Here is a 12,590-nt window from a genome sequence, read left to right as displayed (position 1 = left end):
AGTCGCATCTGCAGCCCCGGTTGAAAACGTTCCCGGTGACGGCGGACGCGTTCTCGCTATCAAACGATCCGTTCGCGATCCGTGTGCGACATTTAAATCGTCTAAAAAGTGTCCGCGTCGAAAAGCCGGAAATATAAAATCCTGACTGGGGACTCGGAATCAGGACGGTACAAAGAAATCGTTTCGAGTCCGCTCCCCCGAGGATCCACTCGACCGTTTTGTTTTCACCGTAGCGCGCAGGAGCTCGTTGAAAGCGGAGTCTCGACGATCGAATAAGGGACATCTGCCGATCAGGAAGTATGTCTCTGTAAACGCGGTTGGGTTATTTTTAAGGTGGCCTCTCGGAGCTGTGTTACGCGAAATATACAAGTTGTGAATCTAAATAGGCGAGCAATATTTTTAGAGAGCCTTTGATCTCCGCGTGCAAACAGTGCATCACCGCGCCCATTTCGTATCTGGTAGAAAAAAAGAAAAAAAAGAAAAAAAAGAAAAAAAAAAAGAACAGAAACCCACGAGGCGTAACTTCCTTTTTAAACACTCTAGAAATATGCAGCTTACTTGATCGGTAGTGGCAGATCATTTTTCAAAGCGACCGTTCTGCGAATCGTTTCGAACGAATAATGAATAAATACGGGCAATCGGATGTTGGACAAAGTGAATCGGCCATTATTCCAGACGGGATATTTTCGCGCTAGCTCCGTAGCCGGTAATTCGACGAGAATTGATGGGAAATTGGCCGCGACCGTTCCGAGAAATAACTAATGTATCGGAGCAAGAGGTCTCGATGGCTGCGCGGACTGTCAGGTATCCGACGCGCTCGCGAAATTCGTGATATCGGTGAAGGAGTGCTTCCCCGTCTGCGACATCTCTCACCTGTCAGAGGCGGTCGTCTAAAAATACGGGCGTACATATACGTCGGTCGATCGATCATAGTGCATCGCACCAGACGTTGCTTTGCCAGCGGATGGAAATAACTTTTGCACGCGCGAGACGATGCGCTGACTGTAAAATATTTTTTGTTTGTTGCCCGTGGAACTGGAAAAAGATCCGTGAAACAATTTAACAGACGTTAACGTTTCCCGATTTTAAACGTTGCGCACGTTAATTGCTCCGATTTGCTTGGTCCAGCGTGCGCTGCTACGGTGCAGAAGGATACGGAAACGACGATAGCTAGGAGAAACTCGAAGGAGCTACCGGTGGATCGATTTCCAAGCAATTGCGACTCGATTCGCTGTGAACGCGAGGCCTAGAGGCTTGCGTGCCTCTAATGGTTAGGAAAGTTTCCGTGCACGAAAAATATCGACCCGGAGCGGTTCGCGCGCGCGCCTACGACGGAAAAAATCGGATAACACCTACGCGGCGTGCATGAATTACCCGATACGAGCGACATTATGAATCACGGGAGAAAATTGCTTAACGGACGCGGTGCCCTAACGTTCACGAATAATTTAGTGCCACTACGACCAATTTATTCCATTGATAATCGAACGCGTGAAAGATCGACATCATCGACGAGAAGTTAAAGGAAGGAAGTTGAAGATCAATGGACTGCCTAAGTATAATATACACGCGAGATATACGATCGCGTTGTAACCACACCTCGACTATAAACTGCGTTAATTCCACGACTATAAAAAGGGGTTTCTCCGATACGAGGCGAATCAATTTAGGAATAAAGAGGCCGTTCGCTCGCTGGCGAGTGACTGAAATTCGTTTCGCTTTGAAAACAGCACCGCTGTAGGATATTGGAGCGACACGGGCCGCTAGTTTCTGGTTACAGTCCTTCATAATTGATTCAGTTGTTACACTCTCTCTCTACTTATTAACACTAGGTGGCCCCTGTTTGCGTTATAGTCGGGCATCTCTACCGGCGGCGGTTTTATCGCCGGACACTTTACGATCTCCGCAATATCTCGTAGCGTATTAAACGGGTGTAAATATTCTGAGCGTGGTAAGCGCAGACGCCTGAAACACATTCGCGTACCATTCGTTAACCGGTTGGCTTCCGGACACGAACGATAAGTCCTGTTGTGTTAGACCGGTAAATTCGAATTTCTTCGCGGCGCGGCTATTCGCAGAATCGCTGAGCCGGACTAAACTATCCTTCGCCCCCAGGTACGAACGATAAGAAAAAAAAAGGAAAAGAAAAGGAAAAGAAAAGGAAACGCGGCTACGGTGCCCGAGAGCGCTCGTTATCCAGGTAGACGTAGAATTTTTGCAAAGGAGACATACATTAATTCCCCGGAAGCGGCAGTTACGCTGAAAGGTCCAAGAGAGGCAAACAATTTTTGCTCTCCAACGTTTCTTATCTCCCGGCGATATTTCTTTTGTTTCTGCTCGACTATGTGTTCCTTCTATCCCCAGAGGAGAAACCAACCCCTGGAAGGATCGGCGTGCGCGGCAGCGTTCCGCGAGTATTATCCAAACTTCTTCCCCATAGCCACCGTAAATCTTTGCCTGGTAGGAAGAGCCCCCACAGGAGGCGAGGAGACAAAGGACGGATCATAATAAGCCACTTTGCCTGGGACTTTGAAGCTGGACGCGACGTCACGTACAATTTGTACGTCTCATTGAATATTACGCGGCGAGACCGCGGCGACTTCCATCGGTTTTTGCTTTCGGCTAACGCTCGAATTGGAAGAGAATAGCAGAGCTCGCAGATATCGCGCGCGGCCTCTAAAAAGGGAAAGAGCAGAAGAAACAAACAGGCGTCATCGGTATTCTTATTTTTCGCCGTGTATCGGATAGGCGTCTCGTGACCGGTTCTCTCGTCCACAATGGCGCCTCGACCGAAACCAGATTGGAAGACGTTCGAACGAAACCGTCTGGCTCGTGCACGTAATACGACGAATACGTCGCTACGACCGAGGAGAGAAACCAGCGCGTCACGCGAGGCTCGTCAACAAGTTGGAAATCGATATCGCCGTCAGCTAAAACCCGGTAGCTGACCGCCTTGTTCTTCGTGGCTCTTACGGGACACGAAACGGTTCCACCAGTGTTTCGTGCCGGACCCGTTGATCCTCGCCCCGCGAGACTGCCACTTCGCCCGCAATGACTCGCTATGAATCTATAAATAAACCCCGATATCACTGTTCTTTAACGAACTCGCTCGCTAAGAGATGGATTTTTAGTCGCGGACGTCGCGTGTTCGCTGGCTAACGGTTGTCGCGTTCTGCCCCGCGCTTACTCTAGCTACGTAGGCCACGGCTAGGTAGAAAATACGCGGAACAACGTCACGATCCTGCGAAAACGGCCTGGGAATCGAACGTGTTACCGCGGGGGGTAAAGTTTCGTGGAAGCCGGTTTTCCACCGGGTCTAAAAATAAACTGACCGAAGAAAGTTTGCGTAGCTCGATATCGATCGCAATTAAGGGAAATGATGCGAGCCAGGAGGAACGTTCGTGGCCGCGATCGATATCCCGTTGAAGTTCGCGTTCAATCCAAGTTTGGAATTAGGGAATAGGAGAGAGGCGCGATGCGGCTTGAATATCGCGATATGGAACAGCGCCTGTTGTTCGATGACTCAGGCGTATAACTAGAATGGTACTACTATCTTTACGTTCTTTCCAGATTTGGCTGGCGAGCGAGCAAGACTGCTCGCATGATAGGGCGAGGGTGAGAGCCCGGTATAATAAAACGAATAAACGTTCTTTCGTTATGACGCAAACCTTTCCATATAGTCGGCAGCCGTTCTCCAGCTAGCACGTTTCGATTAAATTCTGCTGGTCGTATAAAATCAGCTTAGACGTCGCGTCGAATCCATCCACTTAATCCGATACGTCATCAACCCCCGACTCTATGGTAAACAATCACGGAACCTGATGAAAATAAAAGCGTAACGAGGAGAAAGTGTTTCGAGATCGCGTTTACCTCTCAGGGACGAATCCACCCGCTGCTCGCGTACCAGTGTGCACCCCCGGAATAACAGACGAACGCTGCACTTCGCGATGGGGGTGACGTTACGTGCCCGGCGACGGGGTGCGAGTATACGCGTCTACGGAGACAGTCGCGCGTCGACTGAAAGCTCCCTTACGAGAAACGAATTCGCGTAGAAACGACAACGGCGGCGCCACGACGCAACCCCTTACCCGACCAGCCAACCAACCAGTCGGCGAACCATCCAGCTAGCCAGCCAGCCAGTGATTCTCTCTCCCCGCAGTGTCGTCGCAGCCCCCGTTCTGCCTGTAACAACCCCCACCAGCAGGGGTTGAAAACCACGCGGAGAGGGGTTGCGTGTATCGCCACGCGCCCGACAAACTGGTGGGGGTGTCTGCCGGTGGAATTACTTCGCCTGGCAAAAACTCACCCCCTGTAACCGTCTCTCTCTCTCTCTCTCTCTCTCTCTCTCTCTCTCTCTCTCTCTCTCTCTCTCTCTCTCTCTCTCTCTCTCTCTCGCTCGCTCGCTTTATCCTTGGTTAGAAAGGGTTCGAGGAGAGTTTAGGAATATGACGAGCGCGGAGCGAGGAGTCAGGGGTCTGTCAGAGACCGATGTACCTCCATCTGAAGGTCGCCAGGCACAAACCAGATAAATTGGAATTTCGGATTGTTCCTGGCTCTGGAGCGTCTGATTTTATTTTATTGCCGCGCGCGCATACAACCGGGTGTTCCCGTAATTCCTGCTCGAGTGGAACACCCGATCGAATACGCCAACCGCTCGATACCAATTAAAACACGGAGAAACGCTTAACTATTATCGACGTCTTTCGAAATTTCTCAGAAGAACCAGGATTCCCTCTTAATACCGTGAGATGGACAAGTTTTGGGGCGACTTAAGATCCGAGGGAGGCCGATGCACTCCATTACGAAGGTCGCGGCGGTGGCGGGACAAAGATAAATCGGGATTTCGGGATTGTTACTGATTCCTCGACGAGAGGATTGTTTCAAGTGTTTAGCTCGCTCCTCTTTCGAACTATAATTGGAAGCTTGGGAATTACCGGAGAATAGATTCTGGGAAGTAGATTAATATTTAATCTTCGAGGCATTGCGCTTAACAGGCAAATGAATCATACATACGTATACCCGAGGTAAAAAGATCCAATTCACCTTTTCTCTGTATTTTAAACAAAGACAAGAATATGTGCGGAAGCTAAATTATAATTAAACGTTACACGGCTACTTGGGAGCTAGATGAATATTTACAGGAATGATATAAAGTAAAATGAATATTGTATGGAATTGAAGATCAGAAGTTTTGAAATCGACGAAACTCTCTCTCCCTTTTTTTGCACGGATGAACGAACCTCGGATCGAGCAGGGAAATGGGAGAACTAGAAGACGAGGGCAATGTACCGCGGCGCAAAAGGTCGTGGCGTAGAGATGAAAAAAGTAAATTAGGATTCGGCACCCACGAAATCTTTCGGATTCACAGACGAATAAATCGAACCAGGAAAACTTACGTCGTCTCTGAAGATATCGGGAACCGCCCCTTCGTTCATCGTCGAACAATTGATAAGACGGGTGATAAATCCACAAAGTAGGATACTCTATCGCGACAAGCTATATATAAGTCTTTCGCAAAAATGAAATTTAAACAAAAAATGAATCCGAAACGAGTACAACCTTCGCGAAACAGCTAATATTTTTACGATTCTCTTTCGCTAAACGAGAAAAAGGAAAAGTATCTGGTAAATGGTCGCGCAGAGATATCCAACTTCCACGAAGAAGGATTTAAATTTTAAATACGAGACTCATGAATGAATCTCGCGGCACTGTTGCTGCTGAATCCATTGTTTCCAAATCTTTATAAATGCCAGGTAATATTTGACGACTTACCGGGCGGACATCCCATGATCTCCTACCCCTAAAGTGAAATTAAAAGCTTTCTCTCCCTCGCAATCTTCCCACCAGACAACGAGGGATAGCACGTGGCCATTTGCGAAAGTAAAAACTCACGCGCGTTAACTTCTGCAATCGGAACTTTTCGTTAACTTTGGTTGACAGTCGCTCGTAAAATAAGAACTATCCCCAACGTTGAAACAAACTTTTTTTCCACTCTATCGCAAGCAACGGGGAAGATAAATTAGAATCTGTCAAGATAGGAGGCGAAGAAAAGGGAAACGGATTCGGTTGGCGGTGCTGCGTTATTTCTTCAAGAGAACGAGATGCTTTCTGAAGACGCGAAGGGTGGGCGATAAAAAGTTGATCAATAGAATGGAGAGTGCGATTCGTTAACGTACACCCACTGTGTTGCGTGACTGATATTAATACATCATACAGAGTGGAACACGGAGTACAAAGAAATTTATTTTGTACACGTTTTCATATTTGTTCCAACAACAATTATTCGCACACGCTGTGCGAAAACGAAGTAGAATTTTAACGAGACTCGCATAAATCGCGCGAATCGAAACTGTAGATCAGCCATGATCGAACGATTCGCAAAGTGCGTTTCCAAGTTGTATTTAAAGGTCCAGGATTCACGAGCCGATCGCGGCTTCCGTAAATCCCGTGGTACAATGCGAGCGTGCATTTCGAAAAACATGAATATTCATCTTTCCTTTAAGCTCGATGCTCGCCGATGCATCTTCGACCGGAGGAATACAAATTCTGGGCTGACGGACCAGTTCGCGGACGCGGGACGGTGAAAAATAAGTTCTGCTAGTAGGATTTCGTGGGGATGGCGGCGGCGGCGGCGGCGGCGGCGGTTCAGACTCCGATCGAGACGAGATTGGTGCACGAACACGAAGGAGAAACCGGTTTCTCGAGCGGGTTGAAGGATGTTGCGGTGCTTGGACGAAGGCAAGGAACTTCGACGGCAGTACGAAGGAGGAACGAGTGGAAAATCGATCACGTCGGGTAAGAGCGACGAATCCGGCGTATCGTATAATTTCGGCCACTTACGCACTTTTGAGAAAACTAATAAATCTCGAGGGCGAACTAGCAGTATCGGGAAGCGAAATGATCCGTTGCCAGGTTAGACGCGAGCAACTGATTCGAAAAGATGAGAGAATTCACGCGGTCGATGATCATTTATTTTTCAACTTGTATAAACACGAGGAACCTTCTCTTTTTTCTACCCTACACCCTTATCCTCGGCAATCACAAAGCAGACTAGTTACGAGGAGAACGTGCCACGACTGCGTCGAAATTTTTCTGGAAATTCGCCAGGCTCCTTTGATTAAAAAGAGGGATATATTGTTTCGCGTCGATTCTTCTCGCACTTCATCCGAATTCACAATGGAAAACGAGGTCCGAAGGCTTGAAGAACCTCATCGGAAACGGACTTCTTCCTATACTCGGTACGAAAAACGGCAATTCGATCGAATTCGCGAGAAATGTGTGTCATCGTATTTTATGGGATCCTTTCGCAATGGCCTCCGAGCAAGAGATCAGATTATTCGCGTGTAATAAGGGTTACCAGCTTTATAGAGCGTGCTATATGTATCAAGGGTGTGTCTACTCCGCAGTACAACGCCAGAGTTTCCCCTTCGACACCACGGTCTCGTTAGTTTTATTCTCGTCGCGATTTCTGTGCCAGCCAACCAAGGGCTGAAGCTTCTCATCCAGAAACCGATGAGAAACAAAATAAATATGGGCTTTAAAGTCGCTTACAACCTACATCTCCATCCAGTAGCGACTTTCTCAATGTTGCTAATGAAAAGGACGCTTCAAAATTAGGGACGCAAAAGTGAACGCTGCGTCGGCAGCATAAAGTATCGATATAAAATCGCTTACCCAAAGGAACGTGGCCAAACTCTACGGAATTAATTTCTTCTTATTTATCGGTCCACCTTACCTGAAACAAACAACGGAAGAAACAAAATGAACGAACTGTAAAGCAAATTTAAGGAACATCGGTGATCTTTCGACGCCGTAACGGTTGATGCCAAACGCAAGGCAGGGTAAGCAGTAAACGCATCGATTGCCCATAGACGCAACTCGGCTTTGTAATCCCCGAAAGGATGCATAACGAGCGTACAAAGCGAGCACTTACGTAGAGTTCGTTGCACCACGATTTATGGAGCAACACGAGGCATTAATTTTTCTCTTCCATGCGCTTCCAACCCGTTCTCGTAACCTCTTTTCCATTTTAAGAGCATTTCGTTCGCCCGCGTTACTCATTCTTGTCCTACGCTTGCAACTTGGGAATAACTCACTTCCACTTCTGTCCCATTTAACCAACCCGTCGAAAGTTCAACGTCGAACCGACTTATCAACTCTTCCCGCGCGTCTCGATCTTAAAACGTACCCAACCGATGTTCCAAGTATCCCGCGAGTAACCGAACTTTTCGGAATCTCCATGAAAATTCATCGCGCGGGCGAGAGAACCCCTCGTTTAGGTAAACCCGCCGCAACGGGAGCCTATTCGCGAGGTGCCGCGTTTTCTAACGCCCATTGCTATTCCTCCCACGAGGACGGGACTCGTGACGATTACTCATCTTTCAGAAAACCAACCATAGAGTTCCGATGATCGTGACACATAAGGAACGACGGACACGGGCACGCGATAATTTAGGATCGTGACATACTCGGAAGGACGTTCGGCTTGACAAAAAAAAAACCCCGCGGAATTGTGCAAAACGACGCTGACGTCATTGGAAATACTGATATACTACGTAGATACATAGGTCCACGTCATACATCGTACCACGTTACGCACAAAAAAGGAGTAAACAGAATTGTACTGTATGATTCGTCTAAATGTTATCGAACGACACCCGATAACAGAATCGTATCTTCGAACTGAAACATTTAATAATGATTGGATCTTGTACGCCAGAATTCTCGATATCTGATTTACGTCGATTGATGCGCGCGTTCTGCGTCGCCTCTAATAGCACGATCCGCTTCTGTCATACGGATGTGACTCACGTAGCTGCTCGAAATGGTTGCGTATGAAATATAGGTACGCAGAAAGCACGATCCGCGAAGCTGGAATAACGTTGGTCGCATCCGACGTTCGGTTAATTTTCATCGGTCGAATTTATCATCGAATCGAGGACCGATAGCTGGTCCATCGATTCTTAACGTCTGCCGGTGGCACGGAAGCTTAAGGCTCGCTCGTCAAAAGGGATGTAGGGTTGTCGAGCGAGGCTTAATTATGATAGAGAGGTCCGCGGAAATGTACCGTGCTCCGGAAAGTTCTGATTAACGTTCAGGGAGCAATTGAAAAATGGCGCTCCCGTGTGTACACAGGGCTTCATCCCGATGTCTACTTCCGACGGGACGGCGGGCTGGCGTTTAAGTATGTAAAATTAATTAACGTTAATTAACGTTCGCCCGCGATGGGAGAACCGTGAACGAGTTCGTGGCTCGAATACAGCGCGGAGATTACCACCCCCGGTAAGAACCCATTAAAAACGGCCAAGGCTATTTGTTTTACCGTTCACAAGCGTACAGGGACCCAACGAAACCCCTTATCGCTCTTACCAAAAATTCGATTCCACACGTCCGTATTGCGGTTACGATCAATCGTGATAATCGTACCTTCGGATTATCCCCCGTTAATTTTCGCTGATCGTTCGAATGAATTCTGGTTTCTACGATCATGTTCTCGACCTTCTAAAAGGGCAGTGGACGAATTAGATCGAGAAGAATTAAGATCTCGACGGGGACAGGTTAAAATTTTCATTCTCGTTCGTCGCCCTGATAACGAGCCTGAAGACAGTTGGAATCGGTGCTCGAGAGTGGCCTATCTCTCGCGTAAGATATCCAGGCTCGATCTCGGTGAGTAAATCGTCTTCGTGGAAAGACCCGTGCCAAGTTCTCGACTGTGGCACGACGTCTGGGAAGTCGCCACCGAGGCTAGGTTTCTCCGATGCTTCTTCCTTTTAACTCGGGGCCACGGTGAATCAGTGGAAACGCACGGAACAACCGTGTTCTTGAAAAGAAAGAGCGAGAGAGGAGAGGGGAGACGGCGTACCAGGTCCAAAAAAGGCAAAAAAAAAAAGAGAGGCGAACAAGAAGTATCGCAAAGAACACGACGAGTTATGCGTGTAAAACAGACAGCCGTAACGATGAAAGAATTTCAAAGAAACTGCGGGTCCGTTCAAGGATTTCGTTTACGTCCGTCAACTTTACGAGCACCGGATATTTCCCTGAGATTCGGTCTGCACGTATTGTATCGAAAAGTTGGGTAACGTCGATCACAATTCGATGACATTGACTCTCTAGATGTACAAAAAATACTAGAAATAAATGTTTGTGAAAATACGTGACAGATATTGTTGTGCATTCTTGAGTTATTCTTGTTTGCACACATTTTTATGCATGCAAACGTTGTTCAACAGTTTCGCGTTTTAGAGTGTATGGATGCCTTTTAAAGTAACTGCGTCGAAAATATCTCGATACAAGTAGGAGCTCGTAGTTTCACCTTACGGTAACTCGCTGTACTGCATATTATACCACGCAATTAGATAAATGAGAAGATACTGTACCCAAATGCTAGCCGACAACGATGTGAAATAACAAGTATTAATTGAAGGAAACAAGTTTGGAAGCACAGAACAGTTTAAGAAGTCACAGATCTTTCCACGGTTATAAACCTGTACTATTTTACGGCAGACCACACGAAAGAAGATATATTTGGAATGATTAACACATACTCTCTGATGAGATTTCAAATCTATCGTATCTGATTCTCTATCCAAGGACTCACGAAATGAACAAGAGAACTGGTGAATAAGTATAACAGGTATGACATTTTTTCATCGATAAATTATCAGCTTTTATACTTCGTTTATCGAAGTTGGAATTGTGCAAGATTTACGCAACGAAACGATAATAAACAGCGATTAAAATGTTTAATACGTTTAAAACGGTACGATGAAAATGCATAATCCTTCATTAACTCGCGAGCAGCGCGAAGATTAGCTGCGCTATAACTACGCGATACGCTGATGGCCCACGTCGTTGGCGTCAGAGTTCTCCTCGTGCAAAAGCGTCGACGCATCATCGGGATCAATAACCTTGAAGGCTTTTATCGGCCAGATAAATTACGTTTCGGATAAAACGACACCTTCCAGGTGATATAAACGAAATAGCTTTGTAAAAAGAAAAAGTGAAGATAAGAGCGCGGTGACGAAAGGTCACGTTCTCTTTGAGGAGGCACGTTACACCAGTCGGAAATGTGATTGAACAAAATCGAACTGCCACGCTACAATTTCGTTCGAACGCAAAAATGCGTATAAGAAACGGAGACCACTTTTCAATGGACATTGCACCGTAATGAATTCAGATACAAAGGTGAACAGATCCGTGGCAATAAAACGGCGGTGACGAACTTTAGCCTGTCTGGTTACCTTGGAACTGGCTAGAGAGCTCGTTTGATGTTTGCCCTTGACTTCGGCCACCCTTATCGATCCTTCTCCCGAAACTATTTGATTAGGGATCGTCTTAATTAAAGGCGTCCACCCTCTAATTCCGTCCTATCGCTTTATCTCGTTCGTTCAAAGAGGTCTCCGCGTCGAGACGTACACCAGAGTATTAAGACTTATCGGCGAAATCTCGCCATCTTTAATTAAAAGGTTCGCTGTATTTTCACTGGAATTCAATCGTTAATTGCGTTCTTCTTTTTTTTTTTTTCCTGCCCCCATCCGACAGCCTATCGTCGTCGAGCACCGAGTTGCAATTTCACGTGCGAAACGTCGGTGGCGCGACGCGGCTACGAGTCGCTCGAACCCGATGCAGGAAATTGAGCATGAGATTGAACGTTAATCCTTAATTTGTCCTGGAAGGTATCGTTTCGAAATGGATTTTATTACATCGGTGCAGGGGGGAAATCGAATCTACCGAACTGACGTGTGCTTCTGCGCGGATTATAACGTAGGTCTACACTGGCGTGTATTTTTGGTACTCCCGGCATCGATTTTCGGATCGGAACCTCTTGAATAGTTTAAACTGCACCAGGCGCTATTTTCGACGGTGGCATCGCGCGCTCTTCCGATCAGCTTAAAAGAACATTTCGCAGTCGATTATTCTTGCTAATTAGACGAGCAATGCCCCAGGGCGGAAAATAGAAGGGATTTCCGTATCCCAAGCAGAGCGCAATTGTGTCGACGCAGACTATAGGAGGGTAGTTACCCCCTTGAGTGTGGAATACGTACGTATTTCCTTCGGTTGTTACCCTGGCCATCGACCGTCTGCGGAGCGCGTGTCCTGGGGCAAGGACCTTCGTTTCTCATATATCCTATGAGCCGTTTCTAACGCTTCGCCGCATTGGGAATGCGATGAAAAATAATATTACGCTCCGTTTTAAATTTGAATTCCGATATCACCAAAAATTCCGATGCGATGCTTTAAAACAACCCGTCTGAAGAACGAAATATTTTTGAATATAAATAAAAGAAAGACCATCTCAAATCGATGTCGCACGTTTGTTTAGCCACCTGTTCAGCCCTTCCGAATTTCTATACATTCTTCAAGATGGAAACTCTCCAATTTTTTGTACCAACCTTCTTCCAATTAGTATTCCGAAGTCCATTCGTTCACGAGTCACACGCATTGTCCCCTTTCGTTGTTAATATTTCGTAGACACTAATATGTGGAGCTTAATCAAGGACGAAAGATAATCGCCCGGTACGCTTATTAATTATCTCGTTAACTTTAGATTATACCAAGATCCGAGCTAGCGAGACCGTTATGAGACCCAA

General features: G+C 46.7%; 1 protein-coding gene across 3 annotated transcripts in view; it reads right to left on the bottom strand.

Moving 5' to 3' along the window:
* Positions 1-12,590, bottom strand: part of Gckiii (Germinal centre kinase III) — a 70,139-nt gene that overhangs the window by 46,096 nt on the left and 11,453 nt on the right. Inside the window, exon 1 of one of the 3 annotated variants that reach the window (XM_076909343.1) lies at positions 3,871-4,018. The exons of the other annotated variants lie outside the window; for them this stretch is intronic. The gene's annotated coding sequence lies outside the window, so the exon portion shown is untranslated. Of the gene's footprint in view, positions 1-3,870; positions 4,019-12,590 lie in introns of those variants that run through there. 3 annotated transcript variants of the gene reach the window in all.

This window comes from Xylocopa sonorina, chromosome 1 (assembly GCF_050948175.1).
Source record: "Xylocopa sonorina isolate GNS202 chromosome 1, iyXylSono1_principal, whole genome shotgun sequence".
Lineage (NCBI taxonomy): Eukaryota > Metazoa > Arthropoda > Insecta > Hymenoptera > Apidae > Xylocopa > Xylocopa sonorina.
The sequence above is the reverse complement of the archived record's forward strand: the minus strand, read 5'-3'. Positions and strand labels throughout refer to the sequence as shown.